Consider the following 18,128-nt stretch of genomic DNA (forward strand, 5'->3'; position numbering starts at 1 on the left):
ATATTATACTAGACTGAATGGCTTACTTCCCCAGCCTCACTCTCTCCAATCGAGTCTCATAAGCTCTACAGCAGGGTGGCTCAGAGTGTGGTCTTGGTCCCATGAAGATCTGAGTTGAATGCCTACCTTACCACTCACTAATGCTTATATGTGGCCTTGCCTTTCCAAATACCTATTTTTCTAGCCTCATCTTCTTCCCTGGCAAATGAGGATAGTGACTACTTTATAAGTCTGTTGGAAAAATTAAATACAATTATATATAATGCCCAGCACACAGTTAACACTAGATAAATGACAGCTCTAATTATTATCCCTCACATGTGCTATATTCTTTTCCACATCAACTCTTTTATGCCATTTTAAACAGAATCCTGTCCTATAATGATTATGGTAACTTGTAGGGGGCTTAGAATTCAATAGAAGAGCCCAATAACCACATGGAGGATAGTGAAGGGAAACACTATGCCTAAGATTACAAGGAAAATGAATTCCAGAGCCACAACCAGAATACTTTACATATATTAACTCATATATTAACTCATCTCATCCTTACAACTGAAGGTGGGTACTATTTGGTTTAAATTTTTTTTATTCTGATTTGTTATATATGACAGCAGAACACATTTCAATTTATATTATACATATAGAGCACAATTTTTCATATCTCTGCTTGTATACAAAGTATATTCACACCATTTGTGTCTTCTTCATACATGTACTTAGTGTAGTGATGTCCATCTCATTCCACCATATTTTTTACCCTTTCTCTCCTCCCTTTCCCTCCCTTTCCTTTGCCCTATCTAGAGTTTGTCTAATTAAGAATACAAACAACAATAAGTATTGGCAAGGATGTGAGGGAAAAGGGAAACTCATACATTGGAGTGCAAAATGGTGCAGCCAATCTGGAAAGCAGTATGGAGATTCCTTGGAAATCTGTGAATGGAACCACCATTTGACCCAGCTATTCCTCTCCTCGGTGTATATCCAAAGGACTTAAAAACAGCATACTATAGGGACACAGCCACATCAATGTTTATAGCAGCACAATTCACAATGACTAAATTGTGGAACCAACCTAGATGCCCTTCAGTAGATGAATGGATAAAGAAAATATGGTATATATACACAATGGAATATTAATCAGCAATACGAGAGAATAAAATCATGGCATTTGCTAGTAAATGGATGGAGTTAGAGAATATAATGCTAAGTGAAGTTAGCCAATCCCCCCCCAAAAAAAAACAAATGCTGAATGTTTTCTCTGATATAAGGAGGCTGATTCATAGTGTGATTGGGAGGGGGAGCATGGGAAGATTAAACAAACTTAAGGTGGGTACTATTATTGAACTCATATAATGGAAGAACAGAAAGGCTCAGATAGGTTATATGACTTATCCAAGGTAACACAACTAGAAATGAGAGATCCAGACTATGAATCAGAATAGACTCACCCTAAGCTGTTGAGCACTTGAAATATGGATAATGTGTGTATCATCACCATCTTCACTGTCATCATAGTTAAATTAATAAGTAATTAACTAAGTAAGCACATACTCTGTGCCAGGCAACTACTCTGAGTGTATCACCTGGATTAATTTATTGAAACCTTACAACTTTATGAAGTAGGCATAGGTACTATTATCATTATTCCCATTTTTTAGGTGGGGGGCACAGGCACAGAAAGTTCAAGTGACTACTAGATTGTAGAACTAGAATATAAGCCAAGGCAGGCTGGTTTTAGAATTCAATCTCTTAACCACTAATATATATTTTACAGAAAGTAGCATCTATGGGAGTCAGTGTTGGGTTATATACAGGGACTAAGAGCAGATAAAAATGACTTATGTGCTCCTTGGTCAGGGAACTTTGGTCATACAGTAGGACATTGATCCAACTAGAAATATTGAAGAGAGATATACAGGGAGTAATGTGAAAATTTTGATTTGATTCAAGGTAGAATTTGGTGCATGTGGGATATAAGGGAAGATATTCATTCAATAGAAGGTTGGCCATATGGTTTGGAGCTTAGAGTGTAGGGCTAGAAATAGAATATTGGAAGTCATCAACATAAAGACAGTAATTGAAGCCACAGGAAAAGAAGTGATTTCCCGAGGAGAAGTGTGTAGAAGTAATAGATACCAGGAAATTCTATATATCAACATAAGCTATAGATTCTCTGATAGTGGAATTTGAGATAGAGCAAATACTCCTTTTGAGGGTGGCTGTAGATTGTCAAGAAATAAAGAGAACAAGTAGGGCAGGGAAAAGGGACTGAACTAAACATCTTTTTTTTTTTTACCCAATCCTCATCTTCCCCAATCAGTTCTACCTCAGTAGATGGCACTACTATTGACACAACTAGAAAAATGCAGACTAGGGGTCATCTCTTACCTTCGTATGTCTTCACCTCTCATACCCAACTTGTTATCAAGGTCTGTGGTATGTTCTTTCAAAATTTACCCTAAAAGGGAAATAGGGAGAGGAAAGAGGAGAGGGAAAGAGGAAGAACGGGGGATTGTAATGGATCAAATTATATTCCATGCATATATGATATATCAAATGTACCCCACTATTATGTATAAATATAATGCACTAATAAAAATATCTTTAAAAAAGAATAAAATTTTATCCTGAATTTAATCTCTGCTCCTCACCTTTACCACCATCACCCTGGTCCAAGCCATCATTATACCTTGCCTCTGTGACTGAAGTAGCCTTCTTCCTGGTCTTCCTGCTTCCAGGATTACTTCCTACAGTCAACTCTCAACCCAACATCCAGAGAGATAATGTTAAAACAAAAGTCAGTGCTTCAAATTCCTCAACAATTTCCATGGTTATTCCAGCATACTCAGAACTTATAATTCTATTAAAGATGTCTCAAACTCTCTCTTAGACTCCACACTCATGTTTGATATCTCCTGATAAACCAAAGGCAGCCATATAAGAATGTCTGTTTCCCCTCACTCCACAGCTTGTTTTTCCAAATTTATATATATATATATATATATATATATATATATATATATATACACACACACACACACATATATATATATACACATATACAGGAATTTTTGCATATATATACATATATGCATATATACCTATGCATGTGTGTAATATATATAATATTCCATATATACATGCATATGCATGTATATATCCACATATATGCATGTGTTTTTGTAAAAAAAAAGTAAAAAATATGTATATATATATATATATACACCTGCATGTATGCATGTATAATATGTATGTGGAGTACATATAATATGTGTGTAAATATATATGAAAAATTATGCATATATAAATATAGATGTATATACATATATCATGCATATGTATACTATATACATGTACATATATGTATATATGTAGGTGTATTCATATATGTATATATGTAGATGTACATATATCTACATATATACACATATACATATATATATATATATATATCCACCATCTATCCAGATAGCAAGCAAAAAATCTCACTTGTCTTTGACTTCTCTTCCTCTTGTTTTTTAATTAATTAATTAATTAATTAACCTATTTCTTTATTGGTACTGGGGATTGAATCCAGGGATACCTTACCACTGAGCTATATCACATTTTTCATTTTCATTTTTTAAATTTTTGAATCAAGGTTTTGCTAAATTTCCCAGGATGACCTTGAAATTATGATTCATCTGCCTTTGTCTCCTGAGTAGCTGGGATTATAAGCATGCACCCCTGTGGCCAACTGCCTTCTCTTTCTCTATTACTTCTTCCCCTTCCAATCTATCAGCAAGTCCTGCTCCACTCATAATATACCCAAATACATCCTCATCTCTTCATTTACTTCCCACCAATCAGTTTCAAATCTTTATCATCTCTCACTTGGACAACTGCTTTAGCTTCCTAATAGGTCTTCCTTGTTCTGCCTTTCTACTCTACAACCCATTCTTCACAAGGAAGCCAGAAGTACCTTCAGAAAGCACAGGTTATGTCATTTCTCTGCTTAAAAATCTTCCAGTGTCATCCTATCACATTATGACTACAAACCAAATTCTTTGCCATGGCATGCAAGGGCCCACATGAACTGGAATCTATCTTTTCAACTCCAGCTCCTTTTATTCATTCCTTTTCTCACCACAATCTACCCACACTGATCATTTTTCTGAGCTTTAAACAGTCCAGGTTCTTTAATACTTTCCTTACTTATCACCTAAATTACTCCTTCCTAAGGTCTCAGATAGTCATTGACTTTGGGAGACTCTTTTCTGGTTCCTAGAATAGAAAATTTCTTCTGCATATTACTCTCACAGAACTCTCCACTCCTCCCTCATGACATTCACCAAAAGCTCAATTGTTGGTGTGAATGTCAATTTATTGAGTGGATTATAAGCTCTGTGAGGACTTACTGCCTTACAACTCCATCTCAGCTGCCTTACAACTAACACAGTGCCTGGAATATAGTATCAATTTATTTGCTCATTTATTCTTTGTGTGTGTGTACACATGCACCAGGGATTGAACCCAGGGGCAATTAACCACTAAGCCACATCCCTAGCCCTTTTTACTTTATGTATTTTTAATTTTTAAAATTTGTTTTGAGATCGGGTCTTGCTAAGTTGCTTAGGGCCTTGCTAAGTTGCTGGTGGTGGCTTTGAATTTGCAATCCTCCAGCCTCAGCCTCCTGATCTACTGGGGTTAAGGCATGGGCAACCATGCCCAGCTTCATTCAGATTTTTAAAAAGGTACTTACTATGTCCCAGGCACTGTTCTAGGAGCTTTAGTTTACAAAACAGACTTGATAGCTTTGCCCTTGTGAAGCTTACATTTTGGTGGAACACATACTTGAGTAGTAGGTATTACATCTGATATTTATTGGATCGTGATCTGAAGCCCAATAAATCTGTTAGTTTATTCATATATACAATCAATATCCATTGATTCTTTTCAATGGACCAGGCACTTTGCATCCTCTCATTTAATCTGGGAAACAACCCTGTGAAAGAGATATCATCATGAGCAACATTTCCATGGCAGTTATTGAGGTCAAAGAGCTTTTAGCAATTTGCCTTAAGTCATACAACTAGCAAAGATTCAAGTGCAGGTAGTTTGACCACAAAGCCTGCCAGCTTACTCATCACACTACTACACAAAGCCTTTGACAACTCATTTCTGGGCTTAAAATGATACATACAAACCCCTGGAGGGCCCCTAACTCAAAGGGAGACCTTGATAAAATTTAGTCACACAGAAATTTCTCAGCCTAGACAAGGCCTGATACAGCCCCTTTGCATTCACCATTCCTTGTGGTGATAGAGATAACCAGTTTCTCTTTGACAGATGGGGTAAATAGAAACACAGAGTCAGGGAGGGAGTAACCTAACGGTACATTGGCAGTGAAGAAAGATCCTGATATCCTTGTTTTCTTGGGACCATGGAAAAAGCAGTGGCAGGTATAGAATAAGTAATCAATTGTCAATCTTAAGCCTAGATTCCTGGAGAAGGCCCCCACATCCTTGCCTTTACCTGAATCCAGGAGGTTTTTGCTATACCAGATCACTTTTTGCCCTCACTTCCAATTCCTCCTTACCCTGGGAAGAATGCATAGAAAACAGGGGACAGAAGAGATGCTTTTGTGGTTCTACCTCTCCTACCATAAAGGAAAACATAAGAACAAAACTCCAGTATTGAAAGGTACAAACTAAGGTGGAAGGCAATCATAGCTCTATCAGAGAATCTTTTCTTTAGTTTTGTCTGCATGGCCACCTCTTCTATGTGATTCCATGTGCCACAGTTTGGGTACACAGACAGGACAGTGGAGGATTGTAAGTCCCTGGGTATGGCCTATGTGGGTCCTGTTAATGTATATGAGACTGTATGGCATCTGTATATGAGTGAAATGAAAACATGTTGGTATGAATAGAGGGAAGTCCTGGGAGAAAGGAGATAGGGAGGGGGATGTGGCAAAATGAGTGAAAAATCTCAGTGTCCAGTGTTGTTGCTAGAACACATTTGTGACTGTGCATTCTTGAGAGATGTATTCATACTTGAGTGGGGGATGAAAGGCATGGCTTATCACTCCATGAAGGTTTGTGTGTGTGAAGTGTTAAAGATGGGAAAGTTTTGTCAGTGTCCTTGTAAACTCTGTTTGGATGTGCATGTCAGTTTCTTTGTGGTGTGCAGGGGAAAAAAAACAGGCAGTTTGTGTAAGGGAGATATGAGGTGTAAGATATGTAAGAGAAGCCTGGGGTGAAGCATGCAGTATCTTCTGAGGGTTGCAGGGAGTACTCTGAGGTGAAGTGTTGGCAGAGTGCATGGTACACAGATTCTGTAGGGTACACATGAACTGTGGGATGGTCTATGGGTTTTAGGCACCCTCAGTGACTTCAACCATGTCTGATCCTCAGCTTATCTGCTGAAAAGCGGGGATAATTCCTGCCCCCACACAGGGTTGTATGAAAATTCAGTGAGTTAATCATTGGAAACTGTCTTGTACACTGTAGGTATTCCAGAAATGGTTATTACCATATTTTCATTGTGAAGCAATATTACCAGCAACTGTGAACAAATAAAGGCTTATTAAATGTTTGCCAAACTGAGGAGTAAATGACTATTTTCCCTCCTTGTCACCAAATACCCAATTTATAACTGAACTGGGACTTGTATTGGTCCATTATTTTGTCCATGTTGAGTCTTGGAGCTGTGGACACAGAGTTCATGGTGGGAGGGAGTGGGAATGGAAAAACCAATCAGAGAAATCTCACCAGAAAACAAGGGAAGAACTGTTCTGAGAACTCTCCATGCAACCAAGGAATGAAGTCAAGGAGAGCTCAAGGCAGTGTGGCACCAGGGACTAAGGGATTATGGTAAAGAATTAGAAACATCTAGGTTTCCCATGCCTGCCCTAGACTCTCTTATTTTCAAGGCAATTCTTAAGTTTGAGGCTCAAACCTGCTCAGGAGAAGGTAAAATCAGCTCCCTAGGGAGTGGAGGGAAGGGAGGGGATGTCCATTGTCCTGGACTATGAAGTACCTACTTCTACTATCTAGGTCTCCAGGGCCTGGACCTAGGTTTGCTCCAAGTCAGGATTCAGAAAGTGATCACAGAGGACAGGAGACAAAGTGTCAGTCAGGACCACAACAATATTGAGGCTAAAAACTAGGTTTCTTGATTCATCTGACTCCTCTCACTAGAATGTTCTTTACTATTGATTCCCCAGTATCTAGAATAGTACCTAACATGGAGTAGGCCCTATAAATGATTACAGTAAATTACATCATTAAAGTAGTAGGATTTTTGTAGCTGTATCATGATATTTTCCAATTTAACTATTTTAAGCATTCTATTCAGTGGTATTAATTACATTCATAGTGTTGTGCAACCATCACCACTTATCTCTTTCTGAAACTTTTTCATCATCCCAGACAGAAACTCTGTAACCATTAAGTAATAATTCCCCACTCCCTGCCTCCCCCTCACTCCGCCCTTGGCAACCTATAATCTGCTTGTCTCTAAGAATTTGCCTATTCTGGGTATTTCATATAGGTGGAACCATACAATATTTGCTCTTTTGTTTCTGACTTATTTCATTAGTATAATGTTTTCAAGACTCAACCATATTGTATCATGTATCAGAACTTCACTCCTTTTGTATGTGGGTGGTACTAGGGATTGAACCCAGGAGACTCTACCACTAAACTACATCCCCAGCACTTTTTAAACTTTGAGACAGTGTCTCACTAGTTTTCCCAGTCTGGACTCCAACTTGTGATCCTCCTCCCCAGCATCCTGAGTAGCTGAGATTATAGTTGTGTGCCACCCAGCCCTGCAGAACTTCTTCTTTTGATGGCTAAATAATATTCCATTATATATACAATATAAACTATATTTTCTTTATCCATTCATCTTTTAATGGACACTGGAGTTGCTTACACATCTTGTCTATTGTGAATAATTCTGCATGGAGAATTACTATGCAAACATGTGTTTGGGTTTGTTTTTATAATTCTTTGGGGTACATACCATGAAGTAGGGTTGCTATATTATATGATAATAATCTATGTTAAATTTTGAGAAACTCTTAAACTATTTTCTATAGCAGCTGTAATATTTTATGTTCTCATCGACAATGTATTTTGTCATATATTTCTTCATATATATATATATATATATACTTATTTATGTGTGTGTGATTGAACCCAGGGGCATTGTACTACTGATTTACATTCCCATTTATTTTTTATTTTTTTTTATTTTGAAACAGGGTCTCACTAATTTGTCAAGACTAGCCTTGAACTTGTGATCCTCTTGCCTCAGTCTCCCAAGTTCCTGGGATTATAGATGTGCACCACTATGTCTGTCAGGGATAGAATTTCTCCATAATATTGCCATAACTTACTTTCCATTCCTTTTAAGGTTTTAATATTTATTCTTTTTATTTATATGTTTTTTGAGATGAGGTCTTACTATGTTGCTCAGGCTGGCCTCAAACTTGCAATCTTCCTGTCTGAGCCTCTTGAGTTGCTGGGATTACAAAAGTGTGTACCACCCACACTCTGTTCTTTATTTCACTTGTGGCAAACTATGCATAAAGTATACTATCTTAATAGCTTTTAGTATACAGTTCAGAAGTGTTAAGGATATTCAAATTAGTGTGCAGCCCAACTCCAGAAATGTTTTCATCTTGTAAAACTAAAACTTTATACTCATGAAATAACTCCCCATTTTTCCCTTTTCCCAGTCCCTAGAGACCATTATTATTTCTTTCTCAATGGATTTAACTACTCCAGGTACCTCATATAAATGCAATAATACAGTATTTTCCTTTAAAAAGTTTTTTTGCAGTGCTGGGGATAGAAGCCAGGGCCTCACACATAATAAGCAAATATTCTACAGCTGATCTACATCCTTATCCAGTATTTGTCTTTTTGTGACTGCCTATTTCATGTAGCATAAGGTGCTCAAGATTCATTCATGTTGTAGCATGTGTCAGAATTTAATTCCTCTTTTAAGGCTGAATAATATCCCTTCCTATATATATATTATATTTTGTTTGTTCATTCATCCCACTGATGGACACTTGAATTTGCTTCTGCCTTTGGCTATTATGAATAATGTTTCTATGACCATGTGTGTATAGTCTTTTCAATTATTTTGAAAATAGAAACAAATTTATCAGATCATATAATAATTTTATTTTTATTTTTTTTAGGAACTATCACATCATCTTCCAAATAATCCCAACAATAATGCACAAATATGTTCCAAATTTTTCACATCCTCGCCAATGCTCCTTTCTTTTTGGGTTATAATCATCCTTGTAGTTGTGAAGAAATATCCTCTTGTGGTTTGGGTTTGCAGTTCCCTAATGATCAATGATATTGAGTATATTTATATGTGCTTAATTGACTATATATATATATATATTGCTGATAAACAGGTGTTTAATGATACATTGCTCTTCACAGGGATGACTACTGAGACTTTAAAAATTAATTTAGGAATGTATAACCATGCATCACAGATCTGAAATAAATTAGTTTCTTACCACAATTACCTTGTAAACACTGCAATCGTTCTTCTCTCCAAAATGACCCTGATATTACATGAAAATAGTTAATGAGGGAACTAGTAACCTAGATTAATAAACAAAACTATAAGAAAAAATGGAAATATAGTGATTCAGTGGTTTGGTAAAAGCAGGGGACTCAGTGCCTCACTGTGCTGCTTTGCTCTTCTTACTTTTGCTCTTTTTTTGTCTCTTCTTCAGCCCATCCATGTTAGCTCTTAATAGGTTTGAATAAGCCATCTGAAACGTGTTCACTTCTTTGGAGCTCACCATTGTGATGATCTTCTTTTTCCCATCCATTGCTCTCAACAGACACTTGTTGTCTGAGGGCTCAACGCCCTCCACAGAACCCTTCCTTGGTGCGACCATCATACTTCTTCAAGGTGATGTACACGCTGCTCAACAACCAACATTTCTGGGAGAGCCTGGTCAGCTCCTTTAGGAACTGCTTGCTTTCCAGGAGTACCATCACAGTGTTGCTGGACCTTCCTGGTCAACATAAGCCCCCAAAAGTTGGAGCCTGACATTTTATATTTTATTTGAAGAAATGTAGAAGGGAGTGAGGGAAGGGGTGGGATTGTGGGGATGGGAAGTACGGTAGAATGACACAGACATTCTTATCCTATATACGTGTTTGATGACACTACTGGAGTGACTCTGCACCATGTACAGCCAGAGGAACAGGAAGTTATACTCCATTTGTGTACAATGTGTTGAATGCATTCAACTATAAAATAAATAAATAAATAAAATTTAAAAATAAACATCTATTTAAGTCATTTGTTTATTTTAAAAATTGGGCCATGCTATTGTTTGAATGAGCTTCCTCAAAATCACATGTTGGAAACTTAATTTCAATGTAACAGATGCCTCAGAAGGAAATGAGGAATATGGAAATTGAAGTAAATGCATTCTTGTAACAAAGTGACAAAGGATTTGGTTGAGTTGTGTCCATCCCTATGGGCTTCATGGGAGGTAAAGTTTAAGAATGATAAACTCACTGGGCATGGTAGAGTATGCCTGTAATCCCAGCAACTCCAATGGCTAAAACAGAAGGATTGTGAATTAAAGGCCAGCCTTAGAAATTTACAGAGACTTTGTCTTAAAATTAAAAAAACAAAAATAAAATGTAAAAAAAAGGCAGAGGATATTGCTCAGTGGTAGAGTGCTTCTGAGTTCCATTCCCAGTACTAAAAAAAATAAATAAAAAGAATTATGAACTAAGATATCTGGTAGAAGAAATTTCCAAGCACAATATTGAGGTGAGAGGGTACCAGGGATTGAACTCAGGGGCACTCGACCACTGAGCCACATCTCTAGCCCTATTTTGTATTTTATTAGAGACAGGGTCTCACTGAGTTGCTTAGTGTCTCGCTAAATTGCTGAGGCTGGGTTTGAACTCACAATCCTCCTGCCTCTGCCTCTTGAGCCTCTGGGATTACAGGTGTGCGCCACCATGGCAGCCTCTACTCACAATACTGAAGGAGCTGTGGGTTTCTTTTAACTGCAAACAATAAAATTATAGAGACAAATGATGTAAGGTTTTAATTTATAATTAAAAAGAAAAGAGAGGGGCTGGGGATGTGGCTCAAGCAGTAGCGCACTTGCCTGGCATGCGTGCGGCCCGGGTTCGATCCTCAGCACCACATACCAACAAAGATGTGTCCGCTAAGAACTAAATATTAAAAAATTCTCTCTCTCTCTCTCTCTCTCTCTCTCTCTCTCTCTCTCTCTCTCTCTCTCAAGAAGGAAAGAGAATTATAAAATTTTGTATAATTCTCAGCTTGGCCATGTAAAGAATGAAAAAAGTAACTTCAGGAGAGGTTAGTAAAGTGTGCCAAGCTGCTAACTATGAAGATTAGTTTGCTTAAAGAGATTTAATATGGATAGAAGGAAGCCAGATTCTATTCATCATGACAAGAAGAGAGTAAAACTAAAATTATCTCAGAGATCTTCAAGGCAAACTAGAACTGTGAGGGCAAGATTTAAAGACAGGTACCCATGTAACCTCAGCATGTGATGCTGTGCAATGCCTCACATAACGGCTCCCTGAATTCTACTGCAGTGCTCCTCAGCCACCCCAGGAGTGGATCAAGGGGTCCCAGGTGCAACTTGAGCTGCATCTTTGTAAGGTACAAATAGCAGTTACTAGAAGCATCCACATGGCATTAATCCTGCAGACACACAGATTTTTCAGGCTGTGGGGTCATGACAACTCTGCCTAGATTCTAATGGATATTACAGATAGCTTAGGTGTCCAAACAGAGAGTTATCAGAGTGTCAGAGTGACTATACAAAACCCCAACTAAGGCAATACCAAACAGAATACTGGGGTCAGAGCCAGCTTAGAAACTTGAGAACTGTGGAGTTATCAACATGTAAAACCAGCCTGGGAGAATTAGAGGCACAAGAGTCCACACTGTGAGAACTGATGTTGGGACTGAGCCCAGCAAAGCTATGGGAGCAAGGAGCCCGAGGCCTTGTGGCCCAACTCCTAACACTATGTGTCTAGAAGGAAACACACAAAGTTAAATATAATTCTGGAGTATTAATGTTTGGTTGGTTGTGCTGGGCATGGTGGCTCACACCTATAATCCCAGCAATCCAGGAGATCAAGTCAGGAGAATCACAGTTGAAGGCCAACCTTGGCAATTTAGGGAAACCTTGTTTCAAACAGAAAATAAAAATGACTGGTTTCTGGGTATGGTGATGCACACCTATAATTCCAGTGGCTCAGGAATCTTAGCCAGGAGGATTGCAAGTTCCAAGTTCGCCTCAGCAACTTAGTGAGGCCCTAAGCAACTTAGTTAGACTCTATGCAACATTTTAAAAAATAAAAAATAAAAAGGGCTGGGGATGTTGCTCAGTGGTTAAGTGCCCATGGGTTCAATCCCTGGTATCACTCCCCAAATGACTGGGGATGTAGTTTGGTGGTAGAGCATACCTGGGTTCAGTCTCCAGTACCAGAGAAAGGGTGGGTGGGAGAGAGAGAGAGAGAGAGAGAGAGAGAGAGAGAGAGAGAGAGAGAGAGAGAGAGAGAGAGAGAGAAGAAAAAGAAGAAGAAGAAGGAGAGGAGGAGGAGGAGGAGGAGGAGGAGGAGGGAGGAGGGAGGAGGGAGGAGGGGAGGGGGAGGGGGAGAGGGGAGAGGGGAGAGGGAGGTCATTTGCCTTCTTGAACACTTATTTGGACCTGCCACCCTTTTCTTCTTTCTCATTGCTCTCTTTTGGAATAGGAATATCTGTTCTGAGCCCGCCCCACCATTGTAATTTGGAACTAGATAACTTGTTTGATTCCAGAGGCTCATAGCTAGAGGGGATTTATCTCAGGATGAATCATGCCTTGAGTCTCACCCAAATCTGATTGTGTGTGTGTGTGTGTGTGTGTGTGTGTTTGGCCCTGGGGATTTAACCCCAGGGGTGCTCTACAACTGAGCTACACCCCCATGACTTTTTAATTTTTATTTTAAGGCAAGGTCACACTCAGTTGCTCAGATTGGCCTCAAACTTGCAATCCTCCTGCCTCAGCCTCCCTAGTTTCTAAGATTACAACTGTGTACTACCATCCCCGGCTAGCCCCACCATATCTGATTTAAATGTGACTCTGGTTTTTGAACTTCTGAGTTGGTGCTGGACTGTTAAAATTTGGGAATATCAGAATAGAATGTACATATTTTGCATGTGAGCAGGAAGTAAGTTTTGAGGGAAATGGTAGAATGCTGTGGTTTGAGTGTGAACTCCAAAAAAGCAAGTGTGAGAAACTTAACCCCCAATGCAAAAACATTCACTGGGAGGTGGGACCTAATGGGAGGTAATGAGGCTATTAAGGCTCTGCCCTCATAAAAGAATTGGTGCTGTTATTGTGGGAGTGGGTCTGTTATAAGAGGGTGAGTTGAGTCCTCTTTAATCTTTCTTTCATAGTCTTACTTCTGCTATGTGATGATGCAGCAAGAAAACACCTGCCAGTTGCTGGCTTCTCAATGTTGAAATTCTCAGCTTCCACAACTCTCAGCCAATAAATTTCTGGCTTTTAGAATTCACATACTCTTGGGTATTCTTTTATAGCAGCACAAAGTAAAGTAAGATAGGTTGTTCGTTTTTGTTATTATTGAGCTGGAGGAATTCTTTATATATTCTGAATATTTGCTACACTGTGGATTTTCAGTGTTCTCCAAGGCTTGGTTCCCAATGAGATGCTATTCAGAGGGGGTGAAAACTTTAAGAAGTGGGACCCAATGGAAGATATTTAGATCATTGGATATGTGCCCTTAAAAGGGATACTGAGATACCAATCTTTCACTCTTCCACTATTTTTTTGTTGGTTTGGTTTGGTTTGGTTGTATCCCAGCCATGAGGTGAAGAGTTTTGATCTGCTACATGTTCCTACCATGATGTATTGCCACAGGCCCAGAGCAATAGACCTTAATGATCATAGACTGAAACATCTAAAACTGTGAGCCAAAATAAACCTTCTCTATTTTATTTTTCCCATTTTTTTTTGTTACTGAGGATTGAATCCAAGAGTCCTTGACCACTGAGATACATGCTACATCCATATCTCTCCATTTTTAAAAATGTTTCAGACAGAGTCTCACTAAGTGACAGAGGGAGCTCTGAAACTTGTGATCCTCCTGCCTCAACCTCCTGAATTACTGGGGTTACAGTAATGCATCACCATCCCCAGCAACCTTTTCTCTTAAATTGATCGTCACAGGTATTTTTTACAGTGATGAAAAGCTAACACAGAAAACCCTTATCACTTATTTTCTTGTTATATTTTGAATGTTGTCTTTTCAATTTCTTTATAATATTCTTTTGATTGTTTTTAATATCTTTATTTTGTTTATTTATTTTTATGTGGTGCTGAGGATAGAACGTGTGCTAGGCAAGCGCTCTACCACTGAGCCACAATCCCAGCCCTTCTTTTGATTTTTTATTTTCCATATTTTAATTAGTGCATTATGATTGTACATAATGATGGGGTTCATTGTTATATATTTGTACATGTGCACAATATAAGAGTATAATTTGACCAGTATCATTCCCCAGTGTTTTTCTTTTCCCTTCCCTCCTCCCTCCCCCTGGTCTTTTCCCTCTTCTCTACTGATCTTACTTTGATTTTCATGAGATTTATCTTCCACATACACCTTTCTTTTCCTTTTTCCCCTCTTCTACATGAGAAAAAAACATAACAACCCTTAACTTTTTGAGTTTGGCTTATTTCAATTTACATAATGTTGTAAAGTTCCATCCATTTTTCTGCAAATGCCGTACTTTCTTTTCTCTCCCTTTCTTTCTTTCTTTCTTTCTTCCTTCCTTCCTTCCTTCCTTCCTTCCTTCCTTCCTTCCTTCCTTCCTTCCTTTCTTTCTTTCTTTCTTTCTTCTTTCTTTCTTTCTTTTTGTACTGGGGTTTGAACCCATGGGTGCTTAACCACTAAGCCACATCCCCAATCCTTTTTATTTTGAGACAGTGCCTCGCTAAGTTACCTAGGGCCTCACTAAGTTGGCTTTGAACTTGCAGTTCCTTCTGCCATGGCCACCTAAGCCACAGGGATTACAGGTGTGTGCCACCACACCAGCTTCATTTTCTTTATGATTACATAAAACTCCATTTTGTATATATACCAAATTTTCTCTCTTGATAATATCCTTTGTTGCATAAAAGCTTTAAATTTTGAGGAAGTCCAATTAATCTATTATTTTCTTTTCTTAAATTTGATCTCATTTCTAAGAAACCATTGTCAAATCCAAGACCAAGAAGATTTGCACTTATGTTTTCTAAGACTTATAGTTCTTACTTAGATTAAGAATATATATATATATATAAAATATAATATATATATCTAAGAATGGATCAGCAATCTACGTAAGAACTTTATTATATATATCATATATAATATATATAATATATATAATATATTAATATTTAATATATATTATATATATTATTTTATATATATATAACTTTAGTTGTCAATGAATATTTATTTATTTATTTGATATGTGGTGCTGAGAATTGAACCCAGGGCCTCACACATGCTAGGCAACTGCTCTGCCACTGAGCCACAACCCCCACCCGGTTGATCCATTTTGACTTCATTTTTATACATGGTATCTCACTAAGTTCCTCAGGCTGGCCTCAAACTTTGGATACTCCTGCCTAGGCCTCCTGAGTCACTGAGCTTACAGGTAGGCATCACCAGGCCTGGCCATAGTTGAGGATTTTTACATCTAAATTCATAAGGAATATTAGGCTTAATTTTCTTTACTTCAGATGTCCTTATATGGCCCTAGTATCAGGGTAAGGTTGGCTTCATAGAATGAGTTGGAAAGTGTTCCTTCCTCTTTTTTTTTTTTTTTTTGGAAGAGTTTGAAAAGGATTGGCATTAATTCTTCTTTAAATGTTTGACAGAATTTATCAGTAAAGCCATCTTGTTCTGAACTTTCCTTTGTTGTTATGCTGTTTTTAAACATTGATTCAATCTTTTTACTTGTTATACGTATATTAAGATTTTACATTTTATTTTCAGTCATGTTAAGGTTTTATATTTTATCTTGAGTCTCCTCATGTTTTTAGAAATGTGTTCATTTTATCTAGGTTATTTAATTTGATGGTATATACTTGTTCAGAGTATTATACTCCTTTTTATTTTTCAAGTTTGTTAGCAATGTATCCACTTTCATTTTTTATTTTACTTACATGTTATTCTCTTTTTGTCAGTCTGACTGAAAGTTTGTCAATTCTGTTGAACTTTACAAGAAACTTTAAGTTTAATTGATTATCTCTATTGTTTTTGCAGTCTCTGTTTAATCTCTAGCCTTTATTATTTCCTTTCTTTTGTTAAATTTGTGTTTAGTGTACTTTTAAATTTCTCATCAACATGAAATTAGGTTACTAATTTGAGTTATCTTAATGTAGATATTTATAGCTATAGATTTCCCTCTGATTGGTTCATTTTATATGTTGTTTTCATTTGCATTCATCTCTAAGTATGTTCTAATTTCCATTGTGAATTCTTTTGTGACCCATTGGTTAAGAACATGTTGCTTAACTTCCATATATTTTTAAAAAGTTTATAGTTTTCTTTTTATCATTGATTTCTTGCTTCATTCCATTGTAATTTAAAAAGATATTTTGCAGGATATCAATCTTTTAAAAATTTATTGGGACTTGTTTTATGACCTAATATATGGTCTATTCTAGAGTATGTTTCATGTGTGCAGGAGAAGAATATATATGTGGTTGTTGCTGGGTGGAAACTTCTGTATATTTCTGTTAACTATTGATAATGTTACTTAAATCTTCTATTTACTATTTGTCTTCTGTCTAGATATTATATCCATTATTCAAAGTAGGGCATTTAGTCTTTCATTATTATGATTATAGAACTGTGCACTTTTCCCTTCAATTCTGTTATTTATTTCATATTTTTGGGTTTTAATTGTTTGATGCATATGTTTTAATTATCATATATTCTTTTGAATGTGTGTCTGTGTGTGTTTGTGGGTACACGAGGATCAATCCCAGATCTTTGTATACACTAAGCAAATAAGCAATCTATCACTGAATTCTATCCTCAGGCTTTGTTGTTGTTATTTAGTTTTGAGATAGACTTGGTTAGTTGCCCAAGCTAGCCTTGAACTTGTAATATTCCTGTCTCAGCCTCCTGAGTAGCTGGGATTAATTAACCACCACACCTGGTTAATTATTATATTCCTTACGAATGATCCTTTTATCAAAATATAACTTCATATAACTTCATTTTTGTCTGTCATAACAGGTTTTAAATTATTGTCTATTTTGCCTAATATTTGTATAGCCATCTAGTTATCTTAAAGAGAGAGAGAGAGAGAGAGAGAGAGAGAGAGAGTTAACATCTTTATTTTATTTTATGTGGTGCTGAGGATTGAACCCAGTGCGATAGTGTGCCAGGCGAGCACACTACCGCTTGAGCCACATCCCCAGCCCTATCTTTTGTTTTTTATTTACATGGAATGTCTTATTTTATCCTTTTATGTGCAACCTAATTGTATCTTGCATCTTGAAAACAAAGTATGTGTCTTGTAGAATGTGTATAAATCATGTATATTTTAAAATTCTGCCAACCTCTTTGTTTGGATGGGCTGGTTTATGAATTTAATTTTAAAGTAATTATTATTAAGGAAAAATTTACTTCTACATTTTTGGGGTTTTGTGTTTTTCATATTATTTTTGTTCCTTTTTATAGTGATCACTTTATTGATAATAAAATTTAAATTATATATTCTTCCCAATTTCTTTTAGCTCTTTGAACATATGCAATATAGTTTCTTTTAACACTGTCTAGAAAGCCAGGGTGTATACCTGTAACCATGGTAACTTGGGAGGCTGAGGCAAGAGGATTGCAAGTTTGAGGCCAGCCTTGGCAACTTAGCAAGACTCACTCAAAACAGGGCAGAAGATATAGCTCAGAGGTATTACAACCCTGGGTTTGACTCCTAGCACTTCAAATAATTAAAATAATAATTAAAATTAATAAAATTTTGTCTAGTAAGTCCAATATTTGGACTTCTTCAGGAATGGCTTTTACATG

The 18,128-nt window shown here is 37.1% G+C and overlaps 1 pseudogene; it reads right to left on the reverse strand.

Moving 5' to 3' along the window:
- Positions 1 to 9,706: 9,706 nt before the first annotated feature.
- Positions 9,707 to 10,028, reverse strand: LOC101973661 (signal recognition particle 14 kDa protein pseudogene; annotated as a pseudogene).
- Positions 10,029 to 18,128: the final 8,100 nt, after the last annotated feature.

The sequence above is a fragment of the Ictidomys tridecemlineatus genome, chromosome X (genome assembly GCF_052094955.1).
Source record: "Ictidomys tridecemlineatus isolate mIctTri1 chromosome X, mIctTri1.hap1, whole genome shotgun sequence".
NCBI classification, from domain to species: Eukaryota; Metazoa; Chordata; class Mammalia; order Rodentia; family Sciuridae; genus Ictidomys; species Ictidomys tridecemlineatus.